Genomic DNA, 13,465 nt, shown 5'->3' with positions numbered 1-13,465 from the left:
GGAGAAGGGGACCAGGAACTAGAGAAAAGGTTAGATCAAGAAGAATTAACCTAGAAGGTAACACCCACGCACAGGAAATCAATGTGAGTCAATGCCCTGTATAGCTATCCTTATCTCAACCAGCAGAAACCCTTGTTCCTTCCTATTATTGCTTATACTCTCTCTTCAACAAAATTAGAGATAAGGGCAGAATAGTGTCTGCCGGGTATTGAGAGGGTGGGGGGGAGAGGAAGGGGGCAGAGTGGGTGGTAAGGGAGGGGGTGGGGGCAGGGGTAGAAATGACCCAAGCCTTGTATGCACATATGAATAATAAAACAATAAAAAAAAACAGCAACATCGAGCAAAAGCAAAGTATAATAAACACATCAGTTCTGCTCTCTGACACATGTGTCCCAAAAACTCATTGCACCTTCCCATATTATGCAATACAAACCAAAGGGCTAATGAAAGAAAATAACGTTAGGATACCCCACATTTCATTAATGATATAAAAAAAACCAAAAAACAAACCTAGTAAAAATGGTGACACAATTTTATACATGTTAAATGACTAAGAAATATATAAATACTCTAATACATATGGTTGGTACCTTGAGAAAGATGTGGAGTTTGCTTATGGGAGTGGGAATCAGAGTTACAGCCTCTGTACTTGAGGAAGGCCATCTGAAATTGGTGGAAAGGTGCACTGCCAGGTAAGAATGGAGAGTGCTCATGATGCATAGTGAACCAAAGGAGCAGACAGGTATTGTGTGTGTGTGTGTGTGTGTGTGTGTGTGTGTGTGTGTTGTGTATTTCTGTGTGTCTCAGTTCAGCTGGGTGCAGTTTTCTACTTCACTAATGTTTTCATGCACAAACCATACATAAGCAAATGCATGATTTGCATTATGCTTAAATCGCTCCCTCATAGATCAATTGTTTTGGAACAAATTTGAGGGTTTTTTGGGAATGAATTTGAGTGTTGTAGCAGAATTGACTGTAACCACCCTGAAGTATCTCAGTTGTTTATCAGGTAGTATTAAGCCTAGAAAAGTGAGTATCCCATGCTTGGAACTATTCCTTTGAAGGTTATTGAACTACTTTGATGAACAGAGGTGCCAGTTTCTTGATTATTTTCAAAACAGGCCTTTGGTAAAATTCCTCATTGAAAGCTGATTTTGAAGCTTACTACTTTAAAAGGACATAAGGGCATGTTATTAGAGAAAGTAATACCTTATCTCAGCTTTACAATGCAATAGTCATCCATAAAAATAATTGATTTAATCCTGCTGATGAGACTTCTCTCTTTCCACAGGGTAGGTGTAAGGGTTTTCAGGAGTTTTGATCTTTATAAATGATATTCAAAGTATGTTCATAACCCCCAGGGATTTATTTGCTGCTGATGATATAATACATTTAGAAATTCAATTGCAAGATGATCACCTCAATAAAAATTTACAATCTATTGCAAACAGTTGCCAGGACTATATAATGGATTTTGCATGTTGAAAACACAATAGTCTGACTATCACTATAGAAATTATTAGTTGTAATGCTGTTTGTAGTATTATATTTCAAGAAATGTTGGTTGCTTAAGTTACAGCTAAAATCTTGAATAACCCACATTCTACAAAATGTGTCATCAAGAAAATCATCTCCTTTCTCTCCTTGCCACTGATGGCAGGATGTTTTTTGCTTTGTAATTAATTTTTAAAAGAATTCCAGAGCTGCTATCCATTTGTGGATACTCTTTATTGGCATTAGTAGCCTGAGTTTTCTTCTCTTTCCCTGTTCTATTATTAATCACAGTGGAAATGTACTCATTATTTTGCAAAACAGAAAGTAAGAGAGTGTGGAATGTGGAAGGTATAATTTCTGCCCAGAGGAATTTACAGACTGGATTAAGATTCCAACAAAACAGCAAAGGGGGTAAAACATATACAGAAAGTCAGGCATTGAAATAGCATATTTCACAGAGGAAAACAGGGTCAACAAGCAAAGAACAATGCTTGTTGAATAGTCTAGAGCAGTGCTTTTCAAAATGTGGTCCCCAGACCAGCAGCACTGGTACTGTTAGAAAACTAATATTTGTGTCTCCCCTCAAAATTCATATGTTGAAGCCTAAACCTCAATGTGATGATAGTAGGGAGAGCTTAGGTCATAGTTGGAATTTGCACTCTTGTAAAAGAGACTCAAGGGTAAGCTGTGGTGATATATGTCTACAATCCTAGCTACACAGGAGATATAGGTAGGAGGATAGCAGTCTGAGTCTAGCCTGGGCAAAAAGTGTGATACCCCACCTGAAAAATAACTAAAATAAAAGGACTGGAAATGAGGAGCAAAGTCTAGAGCACCTGCTTAGAAAGTGTGAGGTTCTGAGTTTAAGCCCCAGTACTGCCAAAAAAAAAACAAAACAGAGAGAGACTCAGAGAGCTCCCTCACTCTGTCATGTGAGGATATGGTAAGATGGGCCTATGAACCAGGAAGTGGGCTTTCTTCAAATGCTTAATTTACTGGCATGTTGATAATACTTCTCAGTGTCTAGAACTGTAAAAAATTACATTCATGTTGTTCATAAGCCACCCAGCCTATGGTATTCTGTTCTAGCAGCCCAAAGAAATTAAGACAAGTATCCTCTGGGAGCTTGTTAGAAATGCAAATTTTCAGACGTACTCTATTGACCCAACGAATCACAAATTCTGAGGGGGAGCCTAGAAATCTGTGCTTTGTGAGCCTCGTGAGTGATGCTGATGCAGCCCCCAAAATAAGAACCATGGATGCCCTCTGACACACTGTCTGGCCCCTTGGTGTATGCCTATTACATGACTTGACTCTTAACAGCAGCTCTAAGAAGTAGGTAGGAGGAAGACTGAGACTCAGATTTATTGGGACAAGGGCATACATTAGTTAAGTATTTAGATCTAAGACTCATGGCTTAAGGAAGCCCCTCCACATGGTTTGATGGAGTTTCTATTCCTGGGGAGCTCCTGTGCTCACAAGTATCCTCTTGAGGGTGGGATTGAGTGGAGACCAGCTGAGAACAAATGGCTGCCTCTTTCCTTTCCATTGAATACTTACTGAATTCCTTCTCTGTGCTAGGTTTTGGTGGCAGAGGTTGGTTGAATAGGGTAGGATAGGAATAGGCAGAGTTTTGGCAGTAGTAAATTACAAGCTTAAGTGTGCCTCAAGAAGATACCAGGGAGCCAATTCAGCAAGGGCAAATGAAGATGTATTTGGGTTCTATCAAGTATGACAAGTCATTGTCTTTGAGGCACTAGGAATCAGAGTCCAACCCTGGAAGGGAATGGGGAGATTATCAAGATTTGGCTACAGAACCTCTCCACCCATCAGGCTGGAGTTTATAGCAAAATTCCTAGCCGGTTACCTGGAACTTCAACAGACTCTCAGAGGAATATGGGGATGAGAAAAGGAAGTCTAAGTTTTAGTGACAGAGATAAGCAGTGGGAATTTTTCTGAGATGGCAAAGGAGTGAATTCCAGTTTGAATATGTTGTGTTAGAGGTGAACGTGAATAGCAGGAAATGGAGATACATAAACCTGGAGGTCAATAGAGACCAACAGACTCTGGTCCATGAGAACTACCTGGTCTCACCTGGACTTTAGGATCATAGGGTCTTCTTAGTGATGATAAAAGTAATTTAATTCTCTGTCTCATCCCATTCTTTTGAAATGCTCCATTCATTTCTTTATTCATCACTTTGTTCCTTTTCCTCATTTTAATCATTCATCATCTTTTCTGAGATACCGGCCTGGGGGCAAAGACAATAATGTATATCAAAGTGTTTTGCAAAGCTCAAAATGCTCTTTAGATGCCTATAATGAAATAAATCATTTGCTGCTACTTTTGTTAGGGTTGTTGTGATTATGAATCATTACATTAAAATAAAAAGTCTTGCTTATCCATTTTGCAGGATAAGCAAACATTGCTTCCTTATTATTATTTTTTTGTGGTGTTGGGGATCAGGTCACATTCTTTTGTCCTTCTTCAACATTGTACAGGAAATCCCGTTTCAGAACATAATGTTCATATTATAGTCTGGCCTCTCAGGTTTTCTTGGCTAAAACGTTAGGTGATTTTTGTCCAGTGTATCCCCAACAGCAGACATCCAAGGAGAACCAAGGAATGACGAGTTTGGTCCTAGGAGGTCTGTGTGGTGCCCACCCAGCTCACCTTGAACCCTGCCTCTGGTGGGAAGTTTACATTCCCTCTGTAGACCATTTCACTGCTGGAGCTCTTGAGTTGTTATTATTTTCTCTACCCAGTATTAGCTTGGTTATTATAAATCTTGGGATGGAACCATACACAGACAATATCCCTTAGGTTCAAAAGAGTAGGGACAGTAGGCAGACTGCTACTAGTGACCAGCTGGAGTTCACAGGGAGAGCAGAGGGCAATAATACTGAGAATCATTGCCAAGGTCACCACTGGAGAAGGCAATTGAGGTGATGAGACTATAGACTCATGCTGATCCAGGTTGGTGTTCATCTCTCCTGTAGGTTTCACTTTTAGTGACCTGGGCACCTGCTTCTTGGTGTCTTGAAATTATCTAACATCATATAGGAGAAACTCCCTTATTGTTATCCCAGATCTCCATGCAACACCCACATATGGGTTCTGGTTATGCTGTCTGGAAGCATTTCTTCTTATCTCAAGAATAAGTCTTGAGCTACCTAAGGTTTTCTCTCTTAGGCCCTAAAAACCTCTTTCCTTTGTCCCCAAAGTCAGGCTTGAATCAGACCCCAGACAGCTCTTTTCACATTATAGTTACAGGATCACAAACCAATACTACAGAATACCAAGTGATTGCACACCCCCAGGTGATTGCTCATTCCTGTAAATCAAAGACTTCCTGGTCTGAGAGCCCACATCATCGTGGTCTTGCAGAGTTCCATTCACATGAAAAGTGACTTTTTACACCCAGAGATGCCATCTCCACTGCTGACTTGGAGGGCTCTCTTTCTATTTCCTTTACCTGAGGGCTGCTTGCATGTTATATTTTATTTACATATTTATGGGTTTCTACTTGAAGTGATATGTGTCTAGCTCTCTCTTTTCTCCAAAGGGAAAAAGGGAGAAATTCAAATTCTGAGTTCAATGAAGTGAGAGTAGTCATTAGAGTTTAGTGAAAAGGATATGGGTTTTAGAGCCAAAGAGAATCTGCTTTTATTTCAAGCTGATATTTGCTATCTGGATAATCAGGAATGTATCATTTTACCTCTCTTTGCCTCAGTTTCTCTTATTCCATTTATGGAAGGTTATATCATATTGTTTTTGCTACAAAGTTTAAATGAAGTAAGATCTGTCCATAGCAAAAAACTCTGAACCTAGAAAACTATTAGTGAACATTATTTAGAAATAAATCTCAGGTCTGGAAAGAGGCTGTAGGAACCTAAACTGTTTTCCTTCCTTATGGCATGAAGGTATGGCAAGAAGACCTACTGAGAGGAGGTCTTCTTTAGGTGCTATACACGTGACAGCACCGAAGCTCTGATCACTGCAGGGAGGACGGGACATTTGTGACTGTGCACGTGTGCTTGGGTCCTTGATGTGTAGCTCTGATGGTACTTGATGATGGGGATTGGGTGAGGAGGATGAGAATCACCCCTTTTCTGATTCTTTCTCTAGACCCAAATAAGAGAGAGAAGAATGTTATCCAGACCATCTTTCTAGAAGGTCAAGGCATTTGAAAATGATAAAAAGTTCAGAGGAAACAGGGAATGGTAGAGAGTCCTCCTCAGGTGGTCTCTGTATTCTCTGAGGGACCAGATTGATCACATGTAAAGGTCTTTCATTTCTGTACCAGAAAAGAATAAGAGAAAAACAGAAGTAATTGAGAGTCTGCAAAATAGAACAAGTTCACATCACTAGCCTTCATTTCACTAAGTTTTGGCTACACCAAAGCAGTCAGGGTAGTATAGCCTGGCTTAACTCTCAGAGCTCTGAACTAGATGCAAATGGAACTTCTTCTGGGTGGATGATAGTTTGAGCACAGACATCTAATCCTCATCTTTGTTCTGCCATAGTCCAGGAAAAATGACCCATAAATCTTGAAGGAGTATGGCAATATTAGCCAATAAAAATCAAATCACCATCCCATCCAGAATAACGTAACATATCCAATGATTCTGAAGACCCATGAAGAAATGTTCAAGACTGTGTGCATGTCCAAAGTGACATTACTGCTAATGTAGTGCAATCCCAGACTGAAAGCAGCTGCAGATTTATTATGACCACTGCTTCCTCAGAAAGAGGTGGGGATGAGATACTGGCTGTTCTTGTATCTGTTAAACCCTGCCTGCCTTCTCTACTTCCTTTGTCACCTGGGGTATGGGACTATGGAGGAAAGATAAGGGATGAAGAGGTGAGAAGACTACTCATACCTCACTTGATTCTGGAGCCTCTCTGTGAAACAAGAAGTGTCTTGCAGATAAGCAGGTACCTCTTAAGATATAAATGTCCATCTTCTCTTCTTGCTGACCTCTATCCCTTCCCACCACACACACAATGTTCACAAGTGACTACCTTGGATTGTTCCTCTCTTGGTGTATGAAGAGGAGGGCAAGAGGTAAAGCCATCTGTCTTTAAACCTACAATTTACAACCTCATAGTCTTCCTTTCCCCAACTCACACCATCTCCTTATTGTATGAGCTGACTCACTGTGGGGTTGCTAGGGAAGAATGAGCCTCCAGTTGGGTATCTCTTGGCAGTCTCTGGGAAGGTCAGCTGGGAGTCCCTTACTGTTCTCCGTAGAAAGTGCCTGTATTTAACTGCTTATTCTTGTGTATGCAGCCCTAGGTAAAATTCCAAAGCAACAAGAAAAACCCTATTAAGCATCCTCTTATACTTAGGTTTTTCTGCCTCTCCATGCTCTTTAGAGAGTCAGGGCCTTCTAGAAGGTGAAGTACAAAAACAAGTCAACAAATACTTGCCCCATCTCTACTAATGTTGAAAGTTGAGATTTAAAGAAAAAGTGAGCCACAGAGAGGCATTAATGACAGTAAAAATTAGCACTGTTTTTATTTATCAAACTGACTGGATTTTAAAAACCTAGTCCCCAAAAGTATTAAAAGTAGGGTCAATCACTCCTAGAGCCATGAAAAGATTGAGATGATAACATAAAGAAAGTGGATAATTATAGTAATGAAAAGAGTAGCTATAAAGGTAACTACTGTATGCAAGGCTTATAGTGTTGAGCTAGTTTTAAGTATATTACTTGTAATTATTATAGTGAGTATTATGTCCTCCAGTGACTGGGTGGAAGGTGACTTGGCCAAGGCCACAAGCTTGCCCAAGTGGCCCAGCTAGGAATTGAGCCCTTAGTTGTATAGCTACAAAACTCACTCACTTTCTAATATTCAGCATCATTATGAAAGCATAATGTACTGTGACCAAGTGGGGTTCATCCCAGGAATGTGCTGATGAAAAATCTGGAATATTAGAAAAACTATTGGTGTAATGCCTCACATCAGTAGGTCAAAGGATAAAAACCATTTGATCCTCTCAGGAGAGGCTGAAAGTAATTTGAAAAAATTCACCCTTCATTACTGATCAGAATTCTTAGTAAGCTAGCAATGGAAAAGCACTTTTCTATTTCAAGCAGAAAATGTTCTTATAGCCTCAAAGCCTGAGAGAATAAACCAAACTCAAAAAAAAAAAAAAAAAAAAGAAGAAAAGGAAAAGAAGAAGCTATTAGAACTACTAACAGATTTTGGTATTGTGGTCAGACACAGACACAAAGCAAATAAACAGAAATCAACAGTCATATATCAGTAATAACCATTATAAAATATAATAAAATGTATCATATTCTCAAATGCAATTAAAATATAAATACTTAGGAGTAAACCAAGAAATGTACAGAATCTATATGAAAATACACACACCTTCACAATTTTATTGAGGACAATAAAGCAAGACTAGAATAAATGGAGCACTATATCATGCTGTTGGATTAGCAAATTTAATATTGTGAAGATATCAGTTCTCCTCAAATTAATTTATGGGTTTAATATAATTGCAATCAAAATCCTAATGGGATTCTTTTTGGATCTTGACAAAGTGATTTAAAAATTGATCTGAAAGAGCATACTGGGGGAAGTAGGCAAGACCACTTAGAAAAACTAGCAGGGGAGGAAGATTTCTCTGTAAGATATCAACTTTTATAATCACTGCTAATAATTATAGCCCAGAAGAGAATATATGGTGAAATTCGATTTAAAATTTATATAAATGGATAAATTCTTAACAAACAGCACATAATTAATAATTAGCACATAGTACAAATAATTTGGAAAAATAGAATTCATTGCATATATGTCATGACATTCTCAGTAAATTATAGCTAGATTAAGCACTTAAGTTGAAAGTGGAAGAAAGAAAGCACTAGAAGAAAATATTGTTCTTTTATTAGGAGGGACTCTCAGTTTCTTAAAAGCAAACAAATATGCCTTCAAGGTTACGTTTTGCAAATTTCACTATGTAAAATAGAAAAAGGAGTAGAAGAAAAACCTTCTGTGCCATATAAATAATTGAATGAGTAAACTGGGTGATAAAATTGTAGGCAGATTTAGGGAGGTAAGCCTGTGACAAAAATCAAGAATAAAGGGGAAATACTCTTCAAGAAAAAGAGCTCTAACATCAAAATGTAATCACATCAATGGAAAAAGAAGGCTGAAAGTTATAAAGAAGTAATTGCCAAACAAAATATAAATAGTGAATAGCATATTTAAAAATACCCAGTGTCACAGATAATCAATAAATTCACTTCACCTGTAATATTATCAGTCTTGTTTTAGTTGACAATAACCAACATTAGCAAAGGACAATAAAGCAGATTCTGCCAGGCCTTTCTGCAGGTGGGTTAACTGGCTTTGCATATTTAGAGGACAATTTGCTGATTTTTTTTTCTAACAAAATAATTAGAGCTCTCAAAAAGAGTTTTATACATAGAGGGCATCACTGTATTATTTATAAGGGCAAAAACTTGGAAATCACTTAAATGTACCAACAGTAGGAGAACAAATAGATCTTGGTGCATGCACACGGTGGGATTCTATGCTGGTGTTACAAACCATGTCTTCATATCTAATGGATTAGATTACTGCTCATGCTATAATTTATAAAAATAAGCTTAGAAAACTACACATGTAATTACTGTCCCAATTTTGTGAAATATATATACACAGCCCATGTGTGTGCTGGTGCTGGTTTATCAGTGAGAATTATGAACCAGAGTTCCCATTCCAGATAACAAGAGCACAGGGGTCCCCTTCATGGCTGCTCCAGACTCTGGTCCTTCCCTCTGTTTCCACTGGCTGTCCTAATGGGACCAAACAGACCTGGGCCCATTCCCACCACTCTCCCAAAGCTCTCTGAACACAAGTGACATGAGCACTTTTAGTGTAAGCTTACCAGATTGTGTACTATCATTTTGTTTTCATTTTGCCCATTTCATAGGCAGAAGTGCTCTCTCAAAGTCTACTTTAATTCACTTCTATCTCCAATCTGCTTCCTTTTTCTCCATGTTGCTTACATGTGCCAACCACTTTCATCCTACTGCAGTAAACTTGTCTTGGTGATTGGTGGAACACAGGCAAGGACTTGCATTGCAACATACTCAGGAAACACCCTGAAATCCTTCCTTAGATTTGAAAATCCTTTCAGTAGATAAGGATTGGTTGTTCACCTCTTCCTCTTTCCTCCCTTCCAGATTACCCACAGGTGTATGACAATCTTCTCATTCATCTTTGAAGAGCAGTTGACTTTCTCCAGTCTCTATTTCCAGGTCCCTCTTTATATAACTTTTGCACTGAGCTGAACATCAAGTGAGGTGGGGGAGAGCGGCTGATTTCTGATATCAAAGCTTTTCTTTTAATGGGAATAATCATCTTAAAATTATAATTAATCTAATTGCATTCGTGTGTGTACAGATACATATATGCCCTATCTATCTATCTATCATCTATCGCTCTCTCTCTTTCACACATACACATAACATATATCTAGGTTGTGAGAATATGGATCACTATAAATATTTTCCCTTTGTTTTCTTATACTGCATAAAAGTATAAGAAAAGTAGTTTTCCCCTGTCCAAATCATGCAGATGTAAAAAGATGTTATAAATTGTAAAACACTCTGTATAAATAAATGTGAGAAGTTATATTTACTATAGTTAATGCATCTGCTAAGTCCTGAGATGCAAAGCAAACTTCAGGTACAACATTCAAATGGAAGAAGATACTGTTCAATGTGGGGTTTGCTTTCAGGTTCAACTGAATTTGAATCCAATTTTATTAGGATGCTGGAGAGTCTATGGCCATTTGATTGCCCTTCTGTGAACCAGTTTCATTGTCTGTTGAATGGGACTAACACTACTTACTTCATTAGGTAGAAAAGGTCATTAATATTAACTAGGGCTAAGAATGACCCATGAGGCTTACCTCCCTGAATCTGCCTGCAACTATGAATCTCCTTTAATAGGTGCATCATCACCATCACTACTACCGCCCAGAGAGTTTGAGTATTTTGCTCCAAATCAAACAGATAGGAATAAGCCTGACTCCAGGGTCCTACTCTAAGCCCCTACCTAGCTATGTAGCTCTAATTGCTTGGCCCAATGCCTAGAAGTTAGTAGGAGCTTAGTACCTGGGAGATCACAGTGCTTTGGTACCCTGGAAACTCACTTCATCTCTCCTTCCCCAGGCCCTCCTCACCTGGTAGGAGTCAATAGAACAATGATGGCCACTTGTTGCATTCTCAAAGGGGTCTGAGTTGACCCCACCATCTCAAGGGCTGAGTGTCTAACTGCGGCCAAAGTGATGTCAGTCCCTGAGGAAGCCCAGGGTGCCTTGCCCATCTCAGGCCATCCTGGAACACAAAGGTTTGGCTACATTGAGAATGGGAGAGTCGCTCAGAGCACATGATTCTGTGCAGAGAGGAAATGACTGTGCATGCCAGGGAAGTGGTGTATCCCATGGTTTCTAAATCTTACTCACCGTCTTGCTGACCCACACATTGTCATTCTGAGGTTCCAAATGCAGGTATGGCAGGAGCTGAGACTGGGGGTTGGGGGGCCTATGGGAATCCAGCAGGGAATGGATATCCATCTGCTGTTGCCATTCAGACTTCCTCACTGGGCATCTCTTGAACCATTAGAAGTTTCTCACTTTCCACAACATCCCTTTCTCACAGTTGGATTCTGGGCCAAATGGATGCAACCACTATTGCTACTGGGGTAGATGCTCATTTCCTTATCTTCTTCATCTTCCTAATTAAAAAAAAATAACAAAGTTTTAAATTTTGAAGGCAACTTTTTAAAACTAGAAAAACTCTATCCTGTATCCAATTAAATATGTGTTTTTGATTCCTTCTCTATTACTGACCCCAATCTTATGGAATCATGACCTGTGTGGCATGTATAGTCCCCTCCTGTCACTCATCACTAGAAAGTAAACATTTTACAGGTTCTTTAGGAATTTTCACTTGGTTTTGATGACTCCACAGTGTCCCCTCTAGTCTAACTATCATACTTTGCTAAATGATTCCTGAATTGTTGAATATTTAGGAGTTTACAAAATATTGCCATTGTTCTTCCATCTTACACCCTTCTGCTTGAATGATTTTCTTAGACTAAATTTCAAGGAGTAAGGTACTAAAAGATAGAGTCAGGGCTTCATGGTTTTTGCTACATTTCACAGATTGCTTTCAATGAAATATTATGCTCCTTTATGATAGGAGGAGATTCAATGTAAGCTTGCCAGAATTGTATACTGTCATTTTGTTTTAATTTTGTCCATTTCATAGGCAAAAGTGGTATCTCAAAGTCTACTTTAATCCACTTCTGTCTACAGTCTCCTCTTCTGCATTCTTCTCCACATTGCTCATGTGTGCCAATCACTCTCATCTTTTTCCATTGCCTGGAGTGGGGGATGTGGCTCAATGGTAGAACACAGACTTATTATGTGCAAAGCCCTTGATTTAGCCCTCAGCACCACAAAACAACAAAGACAAGAAGCCTATGACCAACCTCTTTCTTGCCTCAGGGCCTTTGCTTAAGCTGTTTCCTCTTCTTGGAACTCCTCTTTCCCCACCTACCCTCTTCACTAGCTAGCTCCTTGTTATCCTTTATATGTCTTGTTAAAGTCACTTCACAAAGGACCTTATGTTACACCTTGATCTAGGCTCCTCCTCACTCTCTTTGTAACCACCTAAAACACTGTTCACAAAACTTTTTTCGAATTTGTAATCATTTACTCATTTGTGTGTTAGTTTGTTTATTATATGCCCCTTCCATTAGTCTGTATGTTCCCCAAGGACTGTCCCCTTGTCTGTTATAGTCACCAGTGTCTGGAATTGTGTGGGCACCCATGGACACTCAGAAAATAGGTATTGAATGCATAAGGTTGTAAAGATGTGTATTCACCCTGGAAAAATTGGAAAATTCAGAAAAATGCATAGACAAAAAACTTAAATGTCCCCACCCAACATCAGTCCACTAAAACAACTGCTACCAAGTTGGCATTTGTAAGGTTTCCTGTCTTGCATTTAACTCATTAATCAATATGGGGTTTATTTTGGTCTTCAGTGTCTGGTGAGATTTCAACTTTATTTTCCAAATTTTAGCCTATTATCCCAGTGCCACTGGTGGAAAAACCTCATTTGGGAGGAAGTGCCAGTCCCTCTGAGTGCCAGCATCCTGGGCTTTGATGACACTGTCTTCCCAAAGCTCTTTCTAAGCATAGTTGTCACTGTGAGCCAGAGTCTGCTTCAGAAAGCCATTCCGATTTTACACAAGGGACACTGAGGCTCTGAGGAGTTAAGTAATGTTCCTCAAATCATGTTGGCAGTGAGATGGCATCTCCTGACCCCACATTCTTCCTACTCCTGCTCACTGTCCACTGCAGAGGTTTCTGTTGTTAGGACCCGGAATCCTATTCCCCCGAGAGACAGAGAGCCAGGCGTGAATGCAATCAACAAAGCAGAGTTTATTGGGCTGGCTAGCCAGGGTCGAGCTCCCACACGGACACGCAGGACTGGTTAGGAAAACACGACCCTGAGCCTCTTTAGGGGAAATCTTATATAGACCGCGGTGGCATGCATATTTTCGTTATCAACATTGGGCAAGCAGGCAGAGCACATCTTGCGTGTACCTCACATCTTGCACGTACTTCACATCTTGCATGTACCCCCCGCTCACATTCCCCACATTCTATATGCCCTAACTGAGCCCTGCCGCATTGCTTATCTTATCTACATGGGATGTTTGGTACTGGTTTCTCCAACAAGGGGGTTGGGGCCCGCTGAGACCTCCTATTCCTTTCATTCCCCCCTTTTCTTACGGCCTAAATTGAGGAATCATTCTCAAGGGGATGAAGAGCCTGATATTGTTGGCGGAGGACCAGAAGTTGGATAGTATTAATTCGACTTTTGACAAAAGTCATAAGTCGGTTTAGAATCCAGGGTCCTAT

The 13,465-nt window shown here is 39.6% G+C and overlaps 1 protein-coding gene across 11 annotated transcripts in view; it reads left to right on the top strand.

Annotated features, from left to right (window-relative positions):
- Positions 1-13,465, top strand: part of Ptprt (protein tyrosine phosphatase receptor type T) — a 1,025,960-nt gene that overhangs the window by 451,637 nt on the left and 560,858 nt on the right. The window lies entirely within an intron of this gene.

This window comes from Castor canadensis, chromosome 5 (assembly GCF_047511655.1).
Source record: "Castor canadensis chromosome 5, mCasCan1.hap1v2, whole genome shotgun sequence".
In the NCBI taxonomy this organism is placed as follows: Eukaryota; Metazoa; Chordata; class Mammalia; order Rodentia; family Castoridae; genus Castor; species Castor canadensis.
This window is presented reverse-complemented; position numbering and strand designations above follow the sequence as displayed.